Source organism: Capsicum annuum, chromosome 6 (assembly GCF_002878395.1).
Source record: "Capsicum annuum cultivar UCD-10X-F1 chromosome 6, UCD10Xv1.1, whole genome shotgun sequence".
NCBI classification, from domain to species: domain Eukaryota; kingdom Viridiplantae; phylum Streptophyta; class Magnoliopsida; order Solanales; family Solanaceae; genus Capsicum; species Capsicum annuum.
In genome coordinates this window covers 199,710,892-199,735,754 of record NC_061116.1, presented here as the reverse complement: position 1 = coordinate 199,735,754, position 24,863 = coordinate 199,710,892, and the positions used below count along the sequence as shown (strand labels likewise).

The following is a 24,863-nucleotide window of genomic DNA, read 5'->3' as shown; positions in this document are numbered from 1 at the left end:
CAAGGCATTTCTCACAACTTTGACATACACATGGTCACTATGAACAAGACTAATATCATGGATTTCATCACACAAGTTCAAAGGACCATGCTCATTATCTAGATCAACATTACAAGCATCAACACCTACTTGAGAGATTTCAAGTATATCACTCACATGTTGAAGTAGTGAGTTATTCTTTGGAGCACATTTATCATTATACATAACAAGAGAACTACCAAGGAAAGAAGCACGTACTTCTACACTATGTAATCTCGAGTTCACATCACCTTGGCTACTAATAGGTACATCACAATATTTTAAACTTAAGGGAGTGTAGAGTGTACCAATTTTACCTTGATTTGTACTAGGGCAGCCCACTTGTTTTTCACAATGGCCAACTAGTGTGTGAATACTCTTGTCACTTGGTAATGAAACTTATTCAGGTTATAAGTGCTAGCACTAGATGAACACAAATCGTACTTACAAAGAGAATAGATTTTGTCATCTAAAGGATCAACTAGTGCTTACGTACTCATAATAAGAGCTTGGTCCTTATGCAACCTAACAATACGAAGAGCATCACAAAAAGATGATTCATATCCTCCTACACTAAGCAATTTTGAAACTACTCTACCTTGGCCACTACTAGTCACATCACCATAATTCAAGTTTCTAGGAGTGTAGAGAATAGTTTTGTTACCTTGTAGATTATGGAAAGTGTGTTCTTCACTTGGTTTTGCATTAGGGCAGTCTTCATGCTCCACATTACAAAGGAATATGTCAAGGTTTCCCTTTGGACTAACTTCTTCATCACTTATCCCAAAATTGGTACTTTCGGCCAAGGGTTCCATTAACTCATCAACGATGTGTGTGTGTGGAACTCCTTTTGGATTCTTCTTTGATAATGTATGATCTTGAACCTACACATAAGAAGAATCAATGCTAGGCAAAATTCTAGCACTTGGGTTAGTGTGTAACAAGGGTTCTTTGTGGACAAGATCCACAATCAAGCAATTTTTTTCTTTCCAACTTCACTACCCACGATTTTTCTTTTCGTTTCCCTATTTTCTTCACATTCTTCTTGTATCCCACCACTAACTTTCTCTCTATCTTGAGGCTTGACCTCATTCTCCTTGGATTCTAACTTGTGGAGAGGAGGTATTGGATTTGGTTGATAATGGGTTTGGATTTGTGGCATGGGGTTTTGTGGAATGTAGGGTCTTTGGTCAAGTGGATTTGGGACTTGGTGGTTTGAATTTTGTGGAGGTTTTGGTGGACATAGTTTATCAACCCTCGCTTTACTTCTAATCATGTCACCCCTCATGGATCCCAAATCATCCCTCATGTATCCTACATCACCCCTCATGGATCTCAAGTCACCTTTTATAATGTCAAACTCACTCTTCAATTCACGGGAAAATACATCAAACCGAGCCAACAAGACTCTCAAAGCATCATTCCTAAGTGAAGGAGTACTTGATCCTACGGATTCAATGAGTACTGTACCTATTAAACTCAAGAAAACCTATAAAATGAACAAACAAGTTAGTTCAATAAAGCCTCACCACACTCACATTCGGATCTTACCTCACACTTGGTCTCACAAGTGTTGAAAACTTGGCAATACTTGGCAAGTGAATTGACTGGTGAATATGCCTTGGTCCGAAATTGAATTTTGTTTGATATGACTCAAATAAAATGATGCACGGACTTGGACCAACAAACTACTACGAATTAAAAATGAGAAAAAGCACACAAAAACCGAAGATACAAAATAAACGAACTCTAGACTAATTACCAATCTAGTAGGTACTTACTAGTTTGCTAATTAGTGATAGAATTTAACACACAAGAAACTAGAATCAAAAATTAGAAACTAGAAAATCTACTTAGGAACTCAATTTGGCCGATTGACTAGTGATGATGTGGCATTCAATGATTGGACGTTGAGTTTTCAAATTTTTTCAACCCAAATTCTCAAGTCTCGATCTAGAACCCCTTTGGTGAAGAAGAATTTTCGTTTGGGAAGGAAAATGAAGGTTTGAAAGCCTTTTTGGAGCTTCAAATGAATTCAAAAACAATGGTCCCCCCTTTTGTACTTGGATTGTACTTAGAACTGTACTTTGATTATTCCTTTGTCTCTTCTTTCTTTTGGATGACTATGAATATACCAAAGAATATTCCTCCATAAACATCAAGTACACCCTCTTTCCTCCTTCTTTTTAGATCAAATGCACCTCTTGAATATTCTTCTCCAATAAGATATGATGAATATTGAAGAACAAGATGAATATTTAAGAGTTGACCCAAGTTTGACCTTCACTCAAATGAACCCTAACCTTCCATTTTTTTTTTTATAAATCTAGGTTCCTTAGGCCAAGATGAACTCAAATCTGTAAAATCAGCAACAAACCACGTCCAAATTTCAAAGACCTACACGGATGTAAGCTTAAAAGCTTCAAAGTGCCATATCTACGGAGGTCTTAGCTCAAAATCAATCAAATCTTGCTCCAAGTGTAGATCTAGACTCCCTAGGTGTTAGAGAACAAGAATCTAACACAAGAAACTTTCAAAACAAAGTAAAAACGTGTAGATCTAAGTTTTTAGGTTCGGATCTACAACACAACACAAGACAACACCAATTTTTTTTTTTTAGATTTTTGGAATTTTGACTCTTTTTTGTGAGATTTTCTTAATAAGGACACTAAAACCAAGACTTAGGGTTATAGGAACAACCCTAAACAAGGCTTTGATACCAAATGATATAAAAATAAACCACTAAAACAAAATTAAGGTCTAAAGAAACAAAAACCAGCAACTACAAAAAAAGGAAAACACACATAGAAGAAAGGAGATAAAGGAGATTTGCATAAAAAAGGATAGATAATGTGACTCTTACTATCACCAATGATTAGCATAAGAAAGTGTATCAAACCTTCAAACACACCTCACCAATGATAGTTCAAACCTCACTCTTAGGTGGACCAAAGGAACTCACATTCTCAATCACACCTTTTTTGGCAATTGATCAACACAAGTGAAATCCATCAAATGTATTAATCTCTCAAGTTTTGATGTCTTTTCCAAGACCTACACTAAGATGGCTTTTCCAAGCCCTACACTAAGGAAAGAAACTATGATAAGAGTAATACTCAATTTCAATTCATCAAATTCTAATGAAAAGAGAAGCTAATTTATCTATTTATACTATTACATAGTAAATGTCAAAAATACCCTTAATGAATAACGGAAATAGGGCGCCTCTTGAGTGTGACTTTAGTGTGTAAAATGTCTTCTATACCCTTAACTTGAGGCGCCTCTTGACTGTAAAGATTCTCCTCCTAGCTTCTCTTAAAAAAGGCTTCAAAATGTTGGCCTTCAATCACTTGTCAATTCCGAAGCTTGAACCTTTGATAATGCCTTGTACTCTTTTGTACTCTTTATGCTTGTATCGACCTTATTAGAACTTCAATAGAGCTTCAAAAGGAAATTGATTATTTAAAAAAGGAATTTGAGATGAAAGATTTTGGAAGGACAAGATTATGTCTTGATTTGCAAATTGAGCATTTGACAAACGGTATCTTTGTCCATCAATCTACCTATACCAAAAAGATTTTGAAAAGATTTTATATGGATGAATCATATCCACTAAGTATTCCAATGGTCGTTCGATCACGTGATGTGACTAAGGATTCATTCTGATCTCAAGAAAATTCTTGATCCTAAAGTATCATATCTTAGTGTAATCGGTGCACTAATGTATCTTGCTAACTCTACAAGGCCTGATATAACCTTTTCTATTAATTTATTAGCAAGGTATAGTTCCACTCCTACTAGGAGGTATTGGAATGGAATCAAACACATATTACGGTATCTAAAAGGGATTACCGATATAAGCTTATTTTATGCTAAAAATTGTTATCCCGATCTTGTTGGTTATACTGATGTAGGGTATTTATTTGATCCACACAGGGCTCGATCTCAAACAGGCTATGTATTCATATTTGGGGGTACTGCAATATCGTGAAGATCTACAGAGCAGTCTATCGTGACCACTTCATCAAACTAATAGGAGATAATAGTTATTCATGAAGCAAGTCGGAAATGTGTGTGGTTGTGATCATGATACATCTCATTCGAGAAAAATGTGGTCTGGACTATAACAAAGTGCCCACAATTTTATACGAAGATAATGCAGCATGCATAGCGCAATTAAAAGGTGGATTCATAAAAGCAGATAGAACGGAGCACATTTAACCAAAACTTTTCTACACACATGAACTCCAAGGGAATGGTGATATCGACGTACGACAGGTTCGTTCAAGTGACAATTTAGCAGACTTCTTCACCAAAGAATTGTCAACCTCAACATTTGAGAAGATGATATATAAGATTGGGATGCGACATCTCAGAGATGTTAAGTGATGTTTTAGCCAGGGGTAAATACACACTGCACTCATTTTTTCTTAATCAAGTTTTTGTCCCATTGATTTTTCTTAATAAGATTTTTAATGAGGCAGTTGAGAAAAAAATGCATATTACAAGATATTCATTATTCGAGGCACAAAACCAATAATTCCCATTGCTTGGAATGTTGGCATAATTGCCTATATAAGGCATGCATTTATTTTTATTTTGTACGCAGATCAATAAATAATCAGTTCCTTAATTTCTTTACTCCGTTACTTTATTTTATAACACAGAAGAAATTGATTTCTTTTCTTAAATCCTACGCAAAGGATATGCAAAAGTAGGAAATTGCACTTTTAGTCCGATCAATAAGGAACAATCCTCTGGCAAAAACCCTAACTCGAGAAATTGAAGAAGGCGATTGAATCCAAGAGAATGGGAAACGCGGAGAAAATGATGAATCAGATAAAGGAGCTGAAGTTCACATCGAAGAGCCTCCAACGCCAAGCTCGAAAATGAAAAGGCTGAGAAGCTCAAGGTCAAGAAGGCAATCGAAAAAGGTAACATGGACAGCTCTAGAATTTATGCCGAAAACGCCATCCGTAAACGCAGCGAACAGATGAACTATCTCCGTCTCGATCTCATCTCGTCTTGACGCCGTTGTGGATATTGACATCTACATCGTTGAAATCCTTGGTATTAAATGGAATTACAGGTATAGTTTTAAGGATGGAAGGGTCAAGCCCTCTGCGGAGTGCATGCCCTTCTAGATAGCCTCCAGCAAAGTGTGCCAGCGTTCGGATTATCATCTGTCTTCTTGCCGATATCTAGTGAAAAACCTCGCGTATTAATTAGTGAAGGAAGAATACCAAGACCACCACAAAGAAAACAAATGCTATGACAGCCATCATGATCTTAGCTGTGAGCGCAACCACACCTGAATCGCCTAATTTACCACTTCCCATTCTCTTTTCTCTCAGAAAATGAATGAAAAGAGTGGTTTTTGATCCTGCAGTTTCTGAAAGACTTGTTAATCAAAGACCAGAAACAACAGGAGAAATTTTTTTTAAGCAAAACCCAAGTTCAAAATAAATGAAAACCAGTAATTAACATGTAGAGAATTCAGCTAAAACTCAGTAAGGAAATAATCCTGTATAATCTTTGCAAAGAGGTTTTAAAGGTGAAGATGGAAAATGCAACTCTAGTTAGAGAAAATAGTTAATATTGACATCTACATCGTTGAAATTCATCAGCACGAATAGAAGTTCATAACTCGTAATTCCAACCCCAATTCGTGGACGAATCTTGTTATTTTGCCATCAGCCTAATGCCATTGCCCTGCACACTCCGATCTCCATGGCTGGCTCAAACTAACCATTTCTCTACATTAAAGAAAAATGGCACCAACAATAAGTAATTGTAGAGTAAATTTGATGCTTACCAAATGTGTAAATAAATCAAAAAGTATTTTGCAAGCTAATTGGAGGGGAGCTTTTAAGTTTAGCCAACAACTCATTTAAACTTTCAAATTAATGAGGTGATTATGTAGTTTAATAATGATACCTTTTCTAGTTTGGATGAGTTTCTTGACTGCATAGAAGTTCTTTCGAACGGACTTGATAGTGATATTCTAGGACAATGCAATCACATCCTTTTGGCTTGTTACTTTCTTTGAGAAATCAGTAACATTTACAATTGTAGAGTAACACAGTTCAGGATGTAGAGTGTTGCTACATGCAACTTTACTATGGCATGAGCTGCAGAGAAATGCCCATTATATATGTCTACATGGTCACCGGAGTTATTTTTACGGGATTTTACTCCGGCGACTACTCCGATGACTGCAGCAACAAGAATGACTGAGGCAACAATGGCCAAGTACAGTTTCTTCTTTCTTTTAGAAAAATCAATGTTCCTGCCGGAATCTAACATTCCGACGAAGAATTCTTTGACACGTGTCATTTTTTGGATGAAGAAATTTGAAGGGAGAGTGGTGGAGAAGTGGCATTGGATTGACGGGGTTTTATACGACTGACATTCCTCCTAATTTCAACATTCCATTTTAGTTTTTTTTATTAAGAATGACGTATGTTTAAAAAAGAGATAAAAAGTGACATTATCTATTAAAACTAACCCAAAAGTTAAAACATATTTTACTGAATTTTTTCTTATCATATATTTTGAGGTTTCTTTTGCATGTACAACTTACATGCATCCATTTACCATATATTTTAGGATACTTTAATTTTATAATAATTAATTAATAATTGATGAAAATAAGTAAAAAGATAATTTTATTTATTGCGAAATATTTTAATTAAGATTAAAATATTCAAATCACTTTTTTAAAGGTTTTCATGTTTTTAATATATTATAGATATAGATTATAGATGCATACTAACATTCGTTATTCATATTTATTTTAGATGTTATAAATAAAAATATGTAAAATTCAAAAAGTATTAATATAAAAAAGGGCAAATATTAGTTGTATTTTCATTGTGAAATAAAGAAATAACTAATATGCATCATTTAAATCAATTTTTTATCCGTACCAAATGCAGTACATTCTTGTTGGGGCATTGGACTTTTTCCTTTCTATTTGTTTCTTTTATTTGTTGTTTTGACCATTTTGAATTGTCTCTGTTTGTATGGTTATAGTGGTCATTGGATTTAGTTCAAGAATGGCTGGAAGAAAATGTGTCAAGATGATGACGACGACTCCGGATTCGAGTATAAGCAGAATTGCTACATATCAGCCATTTGACGGGTTGTTGGAGTTGAAAGTGGTAAGCTTTTCAATTTTTTCTTGCACATTACTAGTGACTTGTTTGCTGATATAATGTTAATTGTTGACATGTATTGGATATCCTCTGTTTCATTAGGGATTGTTCTTCTTGAACTAGTAATTAAGTACTGGTAGTTATTCGTCTTGTTATATACATGCTAGAGAAGGAAATTGAACAAAAAAATTACTTGAAAAATTTTCTAAATTTTAAGTTGTTAATTTGAATTCTGACCTTATATGATTGTCGAAGTATTTTATTTTGTTATGCTTTCACTTTTGATACTACTTTTCTTGAACTGCTTTAGACAGTTTTTCTGTGTGGTCTAACGCAGCCAACCTCTCTAAGGTCAGTGTATGCTCTACTCTTTCCAGATTTCACTTTGTGGAACCACACATTGGGTATGCCGCTGTTGAGGATTAAATCAATTGGATGCCCATTTGGGTGGTATTAGTTTATAGCTGTAACGAAGGATGGGCTCATGTCATGTCCATATAATTTCAAAAGTATCCAGATTTATCAAATTAACATACATTTTTCGATGGCGTTCTTAATTCTAGGATAGCTATATAGTGTTAGTAACTCGATTTTGACTATACAAATATATGGGGTCATAACAATATGATACAAATAACATGGACGGAGGAAGTAATATTTTCTATCATTTTCCTTCATGCCAAACATCCTCTTAGTTGACGGCCTTTTCTATGTTTTCTTTTTGATACATGAGAGTGATGCATACATATTTGAATCTTTCAATATCCGACTGCTGCTATGAAACCGTCATTTTCTATTCCACCCACTCGCAAAAAAAGAAAGCTAGATATTTTGATAGATATTTTCTATTCCCCGCTGCTATGAAATTATTGCCCACCTGTGTACTAGATATTTTGACAGATAAGGTCTGTTGAAACTGTTGAAAAAAATGCTACAATATTGATATTGAATAGGAATTAATAATAGTAAGAAAGTTATCACAAACACTATGTCGTGGTAAGTCACTGTCTTGAAAGTGATTTCGGCCCGACTCCGGTGCAAATCTTTCTAGCCGGTCGCTCCCCAAGGTTCCACAGCTACTTCCAAACACGTGCACTCGTGACTGAAAGTTTGAAGGTTGCCTAAACCAATTGCCCAAGAGTTGAAAAGAATAGGAAGCCAAGACTAAAACAAAGAATTGATGAGGGAGAGAGTAATTTGTTTTCTATATTTTCTGCATGTTTAGCTCCCAAATGATTCTCCTTAAATAGGTATATCATTTACGTTTATCCATCAGAAGAGTTAAAGAAGAGAAAAGAGTTAATGTACGGAATGTAACATTACTCTTTGAATTAATGACAGAGTTCATAAAGTAACTTTTAAAACTTCCGAATGTTTCTTCTTTCACAAAGTTGCATTTGTAGAAAACCGTCATTTGTATCACATTTATGAAGTATTAACTCTCCCATCCTATCTAACTTACAGATGTTTACACATATTTATTACAGAGAGTTAAAAGAGTTTTAATCTTTGCATCAATTAAGAAGGAATTATCCTTCAATCCTCCACTAACGCAAAGATAAAGAATGGAATAGTTTTTGGGCAAATGGAAGGAACATGTACTTAAGTGTCAATATCTTTCGATCTGAATTGGCACATAGTGATGTGAGGCAACAACAAATATCCAAAAAGTGAAGTACTCTTGAACTAGATGGACATAAGTTGAGACCCCCATAACACATACTATATCCTTGATTTTAAGCAGCCTCCGCGATACTACAAAGTGCGTTTATGGTCATGCACACAAACCTTGGGTCTCATGAGTGCTCTAGAAAGATAATCCAAATCTTTCATAAAAAGGAGACCAACCGTTTACACTCACGTAGGTGACCCATCAAATCTATCTCATAGACCACCTTAAGGCTATGGATCATTAAGAGCAAAAATAGGCTCAACCTTATAATACACTACCTCACGCCATAGGGATAGGATATGTAGTGTTTATTGACGGCCTATATGGCTTCGTTTGACCACAAATGGGTATCCACCATATTACCTCAATCCATGGGTTTTAGCCCCATCCCTCTCGATGATTCAAGGACCATTTTTCTTGTCAAACCCTTGGTCATAGGATCCACCAAATTTCTTTCGGATCTTACATATTCCAAGGAAATAACACCATGTTTCAACAAGTGTTTAATTGCACCATGTCTGATGCGAATATGTCTCTTTTTACCATTGTATACACTATTTTTAGAAATTCCAATTGCCGTCTGTGAGTCACAATGTAAAGAGACTAGTGACATTTGTCTTCCCCATAAAGGCACATCTGTCAAAAGACTTCTCAGTTACTCAGCTTCTTGCCCTGCCAACTCAAGAGCAATGAATTCAGATTCCATAGTAGAATATGCTATACGAGTCTTCTTTGAAAACTTCCATGAAATAGCACCTGTACCCAAAGTAAACACATAGCCACTGGTAGAGCTAACTTCATCATTGTCAGTCACCTAATTTGCATCACAAAAACCTTATAAAACAGCAGGAAATTTATTAAAATGCAAACACCAATCCATAGTACCTCTCAAGTACCTTAACAAGCGATGAAGAGCATGCCAATGTTCATTACTGGGATTATGAGTATATCTACTCAATCTACTAACAGCATAAGCTATATCAGGCCGAGTATAGTTCATGAGAAACATTACACTCCCGATTATTTTAGCATATTCAGTTTTAGAAACACTGAAATTTTTATTTTTTTCAAGTGTATGCTAGGATCATAAGGAGTTCTCACTGAAACTACACCAAAACAATTAAACCTTTTCAATATTTTCTCAATATAATGAGACTGACACAAAGAGAAACCATTAACATTTCTTTTGATTTTTATTCCTAAAATCACATCAGCTTCTCCAAGGTCTTTCATTTCAAATTTAGAAAATAAAAATTTCTTAGTCTCATTTATAACATTCACATTAGGGCTAAAGATTAACATGCCATCCACATATAAACATATAATCACACAGTCTGATCATATTATTTTAGAATAAACACAGGTATCAAATGAATTAACAACAAAGTCATTATCTATTAATGTGAAATCAAATTTTTCATACCACTACTTAGGTGTCTGCTTAAGTTCATATAAGGACTTTCTTAATTTGCATACTTTATCCTCTTGTCCTGAGACCACAAAACCCTCAGGTTGAGCCATATAGATCTCTTCCTCTAAATCACCATTTAAAAATGTAGTTTTGACATCCATTTAGTGTACCACTAAATTGTGAATAGTAGCTAGAGCAATAAGAGTTCTAACGGTCGCTATTTTAGTCACAGGAAAATAAGTATCAAAATAATCAACACGTTTCTTTTGGTTAAAGCCCCTAATCACAAGTCTAGCCTTATATTTATCAATTTTACCATCAGGACTTAATTTCTTCTTGAATATACACTTGCTACTTATGGGTTTACAACCTTTAGGCAAATCATACAAGTCCCATGTGTGATTAGAAACTATATAGTCTAATTCACTTTTAGTAGCCTCTTTCCAAAATATCGCATCTATCGAACTTATTGCTTCATCATATGTCTTAGGGTCTTTTTCTATTAAGTAGATAGACACTAATTCATCATTTAAAGTATCGATATCAAAATCCTCAGTTAAGAAGGTGGTGATAAAATCAGGACCAAATCTAGTCTCAGTTCTACGTCTTTTACTCCTTCTTAGTTCATTTTCATACTCATTAGCATTAACATCAGAAGCAGGCATAACATGAGAGTTAACAGACACAGATACAAAAGTATTATTTTATACATCACTAGGCACAACATTTTTCAAAGGAAAAACATGCTCAAAAAATTCTGTATCTCTAGATTCATAAATAGAATAATCATTTAAAGACATAAATCTATATGCAACACTGTTTTGAGAATAACCAATAAAGACAGTATCAAAGGACTTAGAACCTACATTTACTCGTTCAAAATAAGTTAGACCAATCTTAGCCAAACACCCCCACACTTTTAGAAATTTCAAGTTAGGGGCAAATCCTTTCCATAACTCATATAAGGTCTTGTCTAACTTTTTATGAGGGACTCTATTAAGAATATAGCATGCAGACAAGACAGCTTCCCCCCACATATAGTCAGGTAGACCTGAGCTTAAAAGCATAGAATTCATCATTTCCTTAAGAGTTCTATTCTTTCGTTCAGCTACACCATTTTGTTGGGGAGTATAAGGAGCACTAAACTCATGGATAATACCATTTTTCTCACAAAAATCTTCTAGAGTTTTAGTATTACATTCACCATCCCTGTCAGATCTAAATCTCTTGATTTTTCTGTCTAATTAATTTTCTACTTCTTCTTTGAATTTTAAAAATATGCTTTCAGCCTCATCTTTAGACTTAAGGAGATATACCTTAGTGTACCTAGAAAATTCATCAACAAAATTAATGTAATACTTCTTTCCACCTTTACAAATAGTGTTCTTAAAATCTGCTAAGCCTAAATGTACTAGTTCAAGCAATTCGGTCTTTCTACTGGTAACATATTTAAAAAGTCTCTTAGCATGCTTTGCTTCTACACACACAGGACATTTAGAAATATCATAAATATTTATGGTAGGAATTAATTCCATTTTTCTAAGTCTTTGAATAGCAGCAATATTAACATGACCTAACCTACCATGCCATAAATTAATAGACTCAGTAATACAAGCAGAATTAGGAATATTTGCATTATTGACAATCTCATGATCAATGTTCATTACAAATAAGTCCCCACTAAGGTATCCCTTCCTAACAAAGTTTCCTCCACGAGAAATAATTATTTTATCTGCTTCAAAAATAAGTTCAAGGCCTACTTTGTTGAGAAGTGCTCCAGAAACTAAGTTTCTACGAAGCAAGGGAACATACAGAACATTGTTCAAGGATAATATTTTTTCAAAAGTTAATTTAAGTAAAATTTTTCCTTTACCCATAACTCCAGCAGTAGCGGAGTTACCCATGTAGACGCACTCGCCATTGGTGGATTCCTCAAAGTCATGGAATTTCTCTTTGTTGGGGCAGAAATGTTTTGAGGCTGCTGTGTCCAACACCAACTCAGTCTTGTTAGACATCAAGTTTGTCTCGACGACTACTGCTGCAATCACGTCATCATTCTCAACAAGATGAACTTGGACATTATTTTGTTCCCCCTATTTTGAGTTTTGCAAACTATCACATATTTCTTTAGTAGATTTGTTAGTAAAAAATAAATCAAATAAAGTATTAGTCATATGACTCAATAAATACCCTCTAGCATTTATGTTATTCTTTTTAGTCTTCTTTTTACCAAATTCATCAACAATCATAGTGGTATTAGAACCAGTAATGATGTTAGATCCATTATTAAACAAAACATAATTAACTTCTAACTGTTCTAAGAAAATAAAAAGTCTTTGTGACCATTTTTTAAAATTATTTTCGTTCAATGGCTCAATTTTTGACAAATCAGAAAAAGTTTTGTTCAAGGAAATAGCCATTTATCAATATTGCATGTAAGGAGATCGCTTTCAAATTGTTGGAAAAAATGCTACAATATTGATATTTGATAGGAATTAATAATAGTAAGAAAGTTATCACAAATGCTGTGTCGTGGCAAGCCACTGCCTTGAAAGCGATTTTGGCCCGACTCCGGTGCAAACCTTCTATTCAGTCGCTCCCCAAGGTTCCACAGCTACTTCCAAACACGTGCACTCGTGGCTGGAAGTTTAAAGGTTGCCTAAGCCAGTTTCCCAAGAGTTGAAAAGAATAGGAAGTCAAGACTAAAATAAAGAATTGATGGGGGAGAGAGTAATTTGTTTTCTATATTTTCTGCATGTTTAGCTCCCAAATGATTCTCCTTAAATAGGTGTATCATTTACGTTTATCCATCAGAAGAGTTAAAGAAGAGAAAAGAGTTAATGTACGGAATGTAACATTACTCTTTGAATTAATGACATAGTTAATAAAGTAACTTTTAAAACTTCCGAATGTTTCTTCTTTCACAAAGTTGCATTTGTAGGAAACCGTCATTTGTATCACATTTATGAAGTATTAACTCTCCCATCCTATCTGACTTACAGATGTTTACACATATTTATTACAGAGAGTTAAAAGAGTTTTAATATTTGCATTAATTAAGAAGGAATTATCCTTCAGAAACTGATTGTCTACAGGTGATATGGGGAGAAGTCAACAAGTTTTTAGATGAAGCTGTAAGAGGAAATTATGGACTTTTCAACCAGTCTTTGGTGTTAAAATGGGTATTCTACAAGTCTGTGTTACAAGTGATTTTGGGTATTGCTATATTGACACTGTGTGTAGATCCAATCATGGATAACATTATACGACTAGCGCAGGCAATTGGAGTGCCTTCTTTCTTCCTACCATTTGCCATAGTAGCTCTTGCTATCAATGCAAGAACTACAATAACAACAATAACTTTATTGTCTTCAGCAAAACAATAGAGTTCCACAACTTTATCTTTTGCTGAAGTATTGGTATCTATGGTGATCTTTGTTGTAATTGGCACTTTTGCTTTCATCTCTACCACTTATCCACTTTAGACTTGTATTGTAGCTTTCTTGTTTTATCCTATAGCACTTGTACATTGTTTTATTCAAGACAATCGTTGTAAATTATCTTAGATATTCAATTATGATAATGTAATTGTGTGGTTGGAGTGAATCTTAGAACATTGAAGGTTTTATGTTTAAATTTAATTTTGGAGTTTGAAGATACTAGTTAATGTTGAAAATTTGGAGTTTGAAGATGTTAATGTTGAAAATTTAATTTTGAAGTTTAATGTTCAATGTATTTTTGATTTGCTTGTCAATTACAATGTTTAATTACTCATGTTTTATAGTGATATATTAATTGAACAAATATTGGATTGTAGGTTATGCTTAAAGGAGCAATTAAATTTGACCTAAAATTAGAATCTATAATTAGTTATTGAAATTGATGGGTCCTACTAAATTTAAAAAAAAAAAGATTGCGGAGGTTTTAAATCCCCGCAATTTTAAATAAAATTTTATTATAAAATGAATTAATTTAGAGTAACGGGGAGTCAACCGCCGCAAAATAACCCACGCAAATTAATTATGAGAGTTGGGACAAAACTGTCGTACATTGTTTGTGACGGCTCGTATTGTGGGGGTTTTGGGAACCTCCGAAATTATATTTGGGGGGGGGGGGTTAAAATACCCGCAAATCTTAAAATTAACCCCCGCAATTTGACCCCTTTTTTGTAGTGAAAGGAGAAAGAAAAAAAGGCACAATTACAAAAAGGAATTTTGTAAAATGTACAATGAAGTTGGGCCTAATTATTAATGCATTGGAATAGATCTAATATAAATATCCCTTTTCTATCAAAAAAAAATATACATTATTTATGTATATTGTCTAAAAAGGTAATGTTATCGAATAGGCTATTTATGTAACGATCTGGAATGGTGACTTACAACCAAATTGATTCCAATGGGAGGCTTGTGAAGTGTATATAACAGGTCTGGCCTGCTAAGTTATCCATTTACTTGCAGGATTGGCTGATGATGGAGTCATAATGGGTCGATCCACTTTTGATATAGAGTTACTTACATAAATCCCTGAAAGTTTTATCAATATTACATAAAATTCTATTTTTTTTGCTAATTACATCTTATCCCAAAATTTTGATTTGGTGATACATATGTTAAGCAGTGATACATATCTAAAAGTGATACATGTGTAACAGATCAGGTAATTATTTTAGGAAGCACCAGATTTTCTGAGATTTTAATAACATAAATCTCGCCTAAACTGTTACAAGTGTCGAAAACGCAATTCCATTTGTTTATAGTTCAACATTGAAGCAAACCAAATTAGAATCTCAAATTTTTTCAAAATTTGGAACCAAAAAATTGATATTCAATTTTTTTCGGTATTTCTTCAATAGATCTCGTCACTATGTTGTTGCGTCATTCTGGAAAATGGATTTCTGAAATAAGATACGATAACTATCGGGTTGATAGGATTATAATTCATGAAAAAGCGTCGTACCGCGATTTTATGAACTCCATATCAACTCAATTGAAAATTGACGTATCTCTGAAAAGAATTCATGCAAAATACGTTGCTCAAGGAAATTCATCAGCGTTGGAGATTCATAATGATATGGCTGTGAAACTTTTTCTTCAGATTTTGAAAGCTGAATCAATATTCGGGAAGTATCCACTGTGTATTACAACGAGTGATATTGTAATTGACAGTGATGGTGTTGACGCAGATAATATGATGATTGAGTGTTATGATTTTGTTGAGCCGTGTGAACTTGCACTTGCTGTAGTTGGTAACATTGAATCTCTGCCAATTGTTAATGTGGGTGGTGAAGAACTGATAAGTGATTGCTATAATAGTGTTGTTAAGGTGAACCAAAAGTATAAAAATAAAGATACACTTGTCTCGGTAATGCGTAACTATTCAATCAAGCATAGGTTCAATTGTAGAGCTGAGAGATCTGACAAGCAGAGGTGCGTTTTTTATTTTTTAATGATAGTTATTGATTTATTTCGCAAGTTGATACATCTGGAAGTTGTAGTGACACATTTGTATATTAGTTTATGTAAATATTGTTGCAAATAACAAGTGATTTATATAACTAGTTATTCATATAAGTGAAACAAATAAGTAATTGTTATTGTAAGTTGATATTTATATATATGGTGATTCGTATTGGTCATAAATATAATTGGTTATTAATTATATAAATGGATATTCATATAAATGGCGATTCATGTTGATGATTCATATTAACTAATTGGAAATACAGGTTATTCATATGACTGGTGATTCATATAACTAGTGATGCATGCAACTGATTTTTAATTTTGGTGATTAATGTAAATGGTGATTCATATACCTGATTTTTTATGTGGGTTATAAATGTAACATAAGTTTCAAATAACTAGTGATTCATATAACTGGTGATTAATATAAGTTTTGATTCAGATAGTTGGCTATTCATATAATTTTTTTTATTTTGGTGATTAATGTAATCGTTGTTGAAAAAAACAAGTGATTCATATAGGTGACACAAATAACTAATTAGTATTGTATGTGGATATTTATGTATATGGTGATTCATATTTGTGATTAATATAATTAAATTTTCATAAAATTGGTGATTTCTATTGGTGATTCATATAAACAGGTTGGAAAAACATGTTATTCATATAACTGGTGAATTCTATAATACAAAAGAATAACAGATTTAGTGGTTCATGTTTTGATTGAATTAACTGTTGAATTATATAATACAAAAAATGTCGCTCATTTTTTGATTGATTTAGTGATTCATATGGTATTTTGCGATTCATGTATAAACAAATTAACATAATTTCATATTAGCGACATTTGTGATATATTTTAGTTATGTGTTGCTGTGCAAATCGCTGGAATGTAGTTGGGTATTTAAGGCGTCCTGTAAGCATGGTACTGATACATTTATAGTCGTAGCTTCAACGATGTACACACATGCTCAATAATGGATAGAGTGTTTGAGCAAAAGCATGCAACAATTGCCTTTGTAGCTGGAATAACAGCTCCAAAGTTAGTCAATTACAAAAGAATAATCACCCCAAGCGACATTATTGAAGATACAAAAAGGAAACTTGATTTGGACATAGATTACATGAAGGCGTGGCGTGCTAAAGAACGTGCTTTAAAAATGTTGAGAGGGCGACCAGCTGACGGATATAAGAAAATGCCTACCTACGTATATATGTTGAATTCGATTTATCCCAATTCACATATAAGGATGCATAAGTCTCTAGATAATCAGTTCATGTATCTATTCATAGCACTACAGCATTTCATTAGGGGATTTGGGTATTGTAGGCCTGTTGTGGTAGTAGATGGTAGTCACATGAGAGGACCATATCAGGGAACATTCCTTTCAGCTAGCACACTTGATGGAGCAGGTATTGCATGTAGTGATTTTTTGGTAATTGTTATATAAGTTAGACATAATAATTGTGTAATTTTATGTATCAGGACATATATTGCCGCTTGCGTATGGGGTTGTAGATTTCTAGAATGATTCATCATGGACGTGGTTTTTTCATCAATTCAAGTGTGCTTTCGGTGAGCGCAATAATATGTGCGTAGTATCTGATAAACATGAAAGCATAATCAAGGCGGTTAGTGTGGTCTATCCATGTATACCACATTTTACTTGTATTTGACATCTTTGAAATAATGTCTGCACAAATTATAGAAAGAGTAAGGACAAGCTGACCGGCGAGTTTTTTGCCATGACTAAAGCATACAAGTTGGATGATTTTGATGAGCTAATGTGTAAAGTGAGAAAGATTGACAATAGAGTTAAGGTACATTTGAAAAATGTTGGATTTGAAAAGTGGTCACGAGTTCATGCTCCAATAAATAGGGGGAGGATGATGACTTCCAACATTGTAGAATGTATCAACTCTCGTCTTGTTGAGGCTCGTGAATTGCCAATTTTAGATTTTCTTGAATAGGTCAGAATCTTATTTGGTGTGTGGAACCGAAAAAATAGAGACCGATCTAGCTTTCTTTCTAAAAATTCATTGGGAGGTCGGTTTCAACAAATTCTTTAATTGAACGAGGCAAAGTCATTAGGATGATGGTAAGTTAAAATAACAATATGTATACTTTAACTAAGGTATTTCACAGTTTTTTTTTAACATTCTGATAACAGATGTATCAAAGTGATTCATCTGGGAGTCATATGTATCATTTTGATACATATATTGAAATATGCTTCCACTTGAAATTTTATTCTTTATATTTAATTAATCTCCGTCTTTTATGGTTCTCATATTATGTTGACTTACGTAAAATTTATGGAATAATATTTTCAAATTAGGGAATCAACTAACTACATATACGGTGTGTATGAAGAAGGAAGAAAATACATTGTTCGGTTGGATAATAGAACTTGCAGTTGTGGTAGATTTCAGCTTGATGAGATACCAAGCGCGCACGCTATTGCTGTTTTGAAAAGCAAACATGTAAATGAATTGAAGCCATACTGCTCAGATTAGTACAAGAAGAAGGCATTGGTGAAGACTTATGAAATGTCGTTTTGTCCAATGCCCGATAAACGAGACTGACATGTACCACCGGAGGTGTTAAAAGATGTGGTTTTGCCTCCAAAATATAAACGCCCACCAGAAAGACCCAACAAAGATAGAAAAAAGAAAAGTAGTGAAAATTTTTCATCAACATCAAATCGTTGTGGAAAGTGTGGGTATGAAGGCCACAACAGACGTAGTTGCAACTACTTTCCAAAAAAGATGTGACATTTTGTCTTTAAAGTTTAATCATACATGTTTACTTAGTTCAATGTTTTGAATTCAGTAATTTGAGTTAATTTCTCAAAAATTCGTTGCTTGATATGTTTCGTTTACAATTGAAAAAGATATGTCTTTGTAAGATTATCATTTATAATTCATTATTACTATTATCTTATGCAGATATGTTAAGAGTTACTGAGGAATGCTAGTGATGCATTCCCTAAATGAAATTATAAAGTGATACATACTACTATTTAATCTGAACAGGTTAATTATTGTTACATGTTAATCATATTGTTTTCAATTGATACATATAAAAAAAAACTTAATATTGTTATGTGATTCATATAAACCATTCGTGCAAAATTAGTTGTTTCATATTAGAAATTATCATTGACATGTTAATTGGTGATACATTTTGAACATATTAGTTGCGTTTTCGCCATTTATAATGTCTTTTAAATGGTGATTCATTTTAAGAATATAGATGGCTATTCCTGAAACTGGAGACTCATATGATTACCGAATATAAATGGCGACAAAAGAATTCATCTTAACATTTTAAGTTGTATTTGATGAGTCATATAAAAACATGTTAAGAATATAAATGGTGATTCATATGGTATTTGGTGCTACATACGGTAATTGGTGATCCATCTTTAACATATTGGTTACAGTTTATTCAAGTCTAATCATTTTTAACTGGTGATTCATTTTAGAGTAACTTACATAAATATCGGATAGTTTCAGCAAAATTACATAAAATCTTGGATAGTTTGCTAATTACATCTTATCTCGAAATTTTGAATTGGTGATACATATGTTAACCAGTGATACATGAAGGTGGAGATTTCATGAAAGTGGAGATTCATATGATTACAGATTATAAATGGTGATAACAAAATACAACTTATAAAGTTGTATTTGGTGATTCGTTTAAAAATTGGTTAGTAATATAAAAGGTGATTCATATGGTATTTAGTGATACATATTAGATCAATTCTGTTTGTTAACAAAATATTGATGATACATATGAATAGATAAAACTAAAAATTTGTGATAGATTATGTAAGTTAAAATACCCACAGAAGTACTAGTACCATATATGCTTCTAAGTTAAAATGTCATGACATTCATTCAAAAAAACACGGTTCACAATATATCCAGAAATTTCCAAACATAAAAAAAATGAAAATCTTGAATTCCACAAACATAAGAAACCAATTTCCTTTTGTCACACAATAAATGCTAGAGAACTACGATTGAACATCAATCATCTCTGTATCCTCAGATCAAATGAAGGTGCATCTAGGCCTAGGCGGATCTTGGTTGTCACTAACATATCCAGTGATGCCTTGTTCACACCATAATCCCATAACAAGGATGCGTATCTTGTACGATGCTTTTTCGAATCAAAATCTAAAGATGGTATTTGATGCCGATCACTTAAAAATTCAGCATATACTGCAACAAACAAGCCACAATCCCTGAAAAACAGTAAATTAGGTATTTTATGTGTTGCCGCGAGCTCTTACTTAAAATAATATATTCAAAAAAATAAATGATACTTACAATATACCGCTTGATTGTTGCACAATTCCATCAACAATGTGAACATCGAATGCATGCTAGTCCGTCTTATCCTTGTATGCATCTAGAAGTGACCAGTCTGTGCGATCTTTTTTCTCAAAAAAATCAGATATTGTCAAATAAGTTGACAACATTTCAGCAAGCTCCTTTATCTTATCAGTATGACCTCTATGACCTTTCATTGAGTCGTAAACAAGAATGCATCTTTCCTTGAGTACTATGACTGCCAATACCTAGTGAAATGAACCTTTATAATTTATTGGCACATAAACCTCATCAATTAAATGCCATGGAATACCAGCTGGAATGCATAGTCCTTGCATAATCTCACAAATTGATTTCTCCATCGAAGCCACTTTCATTGAGCGAATGTTTTCGACATGCGAGCTAAGATCAATCTGAGAATGACTTCGGTGATAATGAGTGAATGTATCATGGATGTAGTTCATGAAAACGCAATTCACAGTGGTATATCTATATTCACTGGTTGTATCCATTTTTGCTTTCTTTCTAAGATAGTAGAATACCACATCGATATGTTGTAATAAAAAACTATGATTTGTAAGAATAGGTGATTCATATTACCAGTGATTCATTTAACTTTTGATTCATATAAGTGTAGATTCATATAGTTGGCTAGTACAAATAATCAACATTCAATTACTTCAATAATCAACAAGTATAATAATTTGTTGTTCAAATGATGACACTAACCCATGCTTCCTTATTAAATTTTCAAATTAAATTCAAGTCATACATCATATGTATCACAGTGATACATATGATACTCAGATGTATCACTATGATACATTTACTACCAGAAAAGTTGTATTTATTTTGTAAACATTAAAGTTTGTTGGGTCATATTTTAAAATCAGATTGTGCTTTAATAATAAAAAGGTTAATTGCTATATATATATATATATATATATATATATATATATATATATATATATATATTTCTTTGAGGCATACCTCATCATTCCAACAATTACTCGATTTCGCCATGTCATAAAACCAACGTTTTTTCACCGGGTGTGCAACTACAAAATCAAGAGTTGGTTTTAGATCAGCGTGTTTGTCCGTGTAGTACTCATCCTTTCCTTTCCTGAAATCAAATTATAATTTATATAAGTATTGAAAGTAGTACATATAGATGATATTGTGAAAGATGATTCATCAATATTACTTAGTAGCATGTGGATTCTACAGTCCAGTTGACATCCAAACAGAAAATTTAAAGAAGAGATCTTCAGCATATGGTCCATTTATGTTATGATCTTCAAACGGATATTTCAACTTTTAATGCGACTGGATGACTTCTTTATCTTTTGACCCAAAATCAAACATACTGACAAATGGTGACTGATATACTTTTGATGGCTACCTATTTCTCCTGGAAGGAAGCTTCCTTACATATTTCAGATTTGTCTTGCACACAGGGACCTGAGAAATAGCTGCAATAGCGCTGTCGCTAATATAAAACTGATTATCAATGTTGCCTTGCCGATCACATGTATCAATAGTTGCAGCATCTATATAATTGATCCATGTTGGATAGGTAGCACACGATGGTGGTATGTACAAGGTAATAGCTTTAGACAAATCTTCATCTGTATTTTGAAGGGCTTCTTCAGATTCCTATGTGATGTATTTAAAATGAGAAGTTAGTGTTACAATGAAGTTTAGAATTGAAGTTCCTAAATTATGTGTATGTATCATAGTGATACATATGAATCATTATGTATCATTGTGATACATTTGAAAAACTTACATAACAGATCACCAACTTTAGGAATTTTATTTATTAAGCATCTATAATAACATTAAAATATTGTTACTGAAAATTTTTTATGCCACATAAAAACTTAAAATAAGGTTGTAACCTACTTCAAATTACAAAATAAAATTGGCTATAAATAAATTGATATTACCATTACGCGTTCTTTCATTATAGCTTCATCTACTTCAACATCTGTACTATGCCTATCAACTTCTTGCAGCTTGTCTGCGTACGAACTCTCAGCTTCCTGTTAGTAATTAAACTTAACATTTTAATATGAAACAATTGAAAACATATGATGAATCAATTACTGGAAGTTTGTTTAAATTGTCTATATGCATCAAAGTGATACATATGATGTCAGATGTATCAAAGTGATACATATGGTGTAAGATGTATTACAGTGATTCATATACACACCATTATATTAACAGTTTGAGCAATTCAAAAAATAACATCTAAATTATTAGAAGGTAATATTTTGAGCAAGTTGTAACAAAACGATAATATAATTAAGTCAATTTAATTACCTTCAAGGATTCCTCAATTGCTCCTTCGTTGATACCTAATTTACATGATTGACCAGCAACATCTACAATATTATAACTTTTAGCATCCGTTGTGTGCTTATTAACAGATTGAGAAGGATCCACTTCTATATTTAGGTTGCCTTTTTCACTTTCATGCATTGGATATTGAGAAACATGCAAGATAAGAAATTAGAATAATACAGTAACATAGCGATGCTAGTGATAAACTATGAATACCTTGCCAAATGAAGCAAATCCTTCTTTCACAACTTCCAAAAGTCCTGTATATTGATCGACCATCAACTTTTGAAGATCATTGAATTTCATGTCAAACTACATTGTGAATAACATTTTGGACTTCATGTTAACCTATAATATATATTTTAACATTAATAGAACAAAAACAACAAAATTTTATACTTACATAAGTCCTAACATAAGACTTTATCTCGTCCAAATCAGATTTGGATAGTGATAACTTTTCCTCTGAAGCAGCAGGTGCTTTATCGGCATCCCTCATCTCAACATTAGGCACAACTTTATCTTTATCCAAAGAAACTCGGGCCTCCGAATGATCAATTGAAGAATCTGCCAAATTTTTATCTTTAGACAACTTGTCTGACTGTTTTTTGGACTTTGCTGCTCGTGAGCGAACCTTTTCTGACTCCTCAACTATTTTTTGTTTCTTTGCAGGAGGATGTAAAGATTGACCAGTATCAAGCCTCATCTTTTTTAGAAGGCCTGCACTAGGAGGTGTACTAAAATCATCAAATTCATCTCCAAATTCAGTCGGAGCAGTCCTCTCAAATTGTTGTTGTACAGCTACTGTCTGTGCTACATCTGCAGCATTATCTATTGAACCAAACATGAAAGGATTTGGCAAATCAAGATGGTTCAATTCCTGTGGTGACGGAGTTATATTCCTGTATACAAGCTGCCAAAAAAAGTAACACAAAAGACTAAAAATTAGAAGTACCTTAAAAATTAAGAATAGAGCTACAAAAGTATAACGGTGAAATAAACACTACCTTACTAAACATATCATCCATAAGATCCTCGTATCTAGGCTTGGGTTTTACCACTTTTCAATTCACCATTCTTGGAAATAAATTGTGAACACGAACGGCAAGTGATTCATCAAATTTGGCACAACATTCATACCACCAAATCTGAAGCGGTATGACAGGCCACTCAGATGGTAAAATTTTTGGACCTCATTCATCGACCGGCTAATAGAAGCCATCAATTTCTCAAAAGCTACTTTTCCCATGGAAAACGACTATAGCTTCCATCATCCACCATGTGGAAGTCTCGGGCAGGGATATTAATTTTATCTAATTGGGAGAACACAAATGTGTGTATAAAGTACAATATCTCAATTTTCACCGCATCTTTCATAATTTTTCTCCAATTTTTAGTCAAGAAAAAATTGACCAAATCAGCCCTTTCACACATGATGACAAATTTGGAAAATATTTTTTTTGCAGTCGATATAGTGGAAGGTCTGAATACTCAAAATCATCAATGCTGCCTTGGCATTTCAAGTCGGTAACGATAGCAAACTCGAACAATGAAAACCTTAGAATTGTATTGTTGACCAACACCCTTAATTGATCTTTACATGAGTGTTGGACTTCTAAGGTCATCAAACACCTTACTATCGATTCTTGACAATTACAATTGGGTAGGTCCAGAAATGACCCAAAACAAGTGCTTCTGAACATTCTAATTCCTTCATCATTTAGAACTTCGTTAAGCTTATGTACCACATTGATATTATGTGCACTATCAATCCTTACATTGTGGGAAGGTCGTTTTTTCACAAGCAAACTAACATTCTATCAACAACACAAATTAGCAGATGATTCATAAATTACAACAACAAAAAATTACAACATATTTATAAATTACAACAATAAAAAATGAGTACATAAAGTGCTATCACTTGCTGATTTACTTATATGAGTACATATGTATAAAAAATGAGTACATATGTATAAACAAAAAAAGTTATTCACAGAGAATAAAAGTCACAAGTATATGAATCACTCATATGAATCACCTGTTAAAAGTAACAAGCATATGAATCACCCATATGTATCATGTGTCACACATAAGAACCACCCGTGTGAATCACCAAATAAATATGAATCACAAAATAACCAGTTAATCTGTTAATATACAACTACATGGAGCACCCTTATAAATCACTAGTTAAAAGACTCAGTTATATTAATCAATACCTATGAATCAGCATCACCATATTTGTATCACCAATTAAATATGAATCACAAAATAACCAGTTAATCTGTCAATATGCAGTTACATGAAGCACCGTTATGAATCACTAATTAAAAGAATCAGTTATATTAATCAATTTCTATGAATCACCATCACCATATATGTATCACCAATTAAATATGAATCACAAAATTCCGTATGAATCACCATTTAAAATAACCCAGTTA

General features: G+C 33.2%; 2 long non-coding RNA genes across 2 annotated transcripts; one reads left to right on the top strand and one right to left on the bottom strand.

Annotated features, from left to right (window-relative positions):
* Nucleotides 1-5,531: 5,531 nt before the first annotated feature.
* On the bottom strand, nt 5,532-6,560 carry LOC124899315. The gene is made up of 2 exons (XR_007056648.1): nt 5,956-6,560; nt 5,532-5,774 (listed from the first exon to the last, which is right to left on the bottom strand). It is a non-coding gene; the product is annotated as an uncharacterized LOC124899315 (long non-coding RNA).
* Nucleotides 6,561-6,967: 407 nt separating this feature from the next.
* On the top strand, nt 6,968-13,964 carry LOC124899314. Its single transcript, XR_007056647.1, has 2 exons — nt 6,968-7,181; nt 13,337-13,964. It is a non-coding gene; the product is annotated as an uncharacterized LOC124899314 (long non-coding RNA).
* The last annotated feature ends 10,899 nt before the right edge of the window (nt 13,965-24,863 follow it).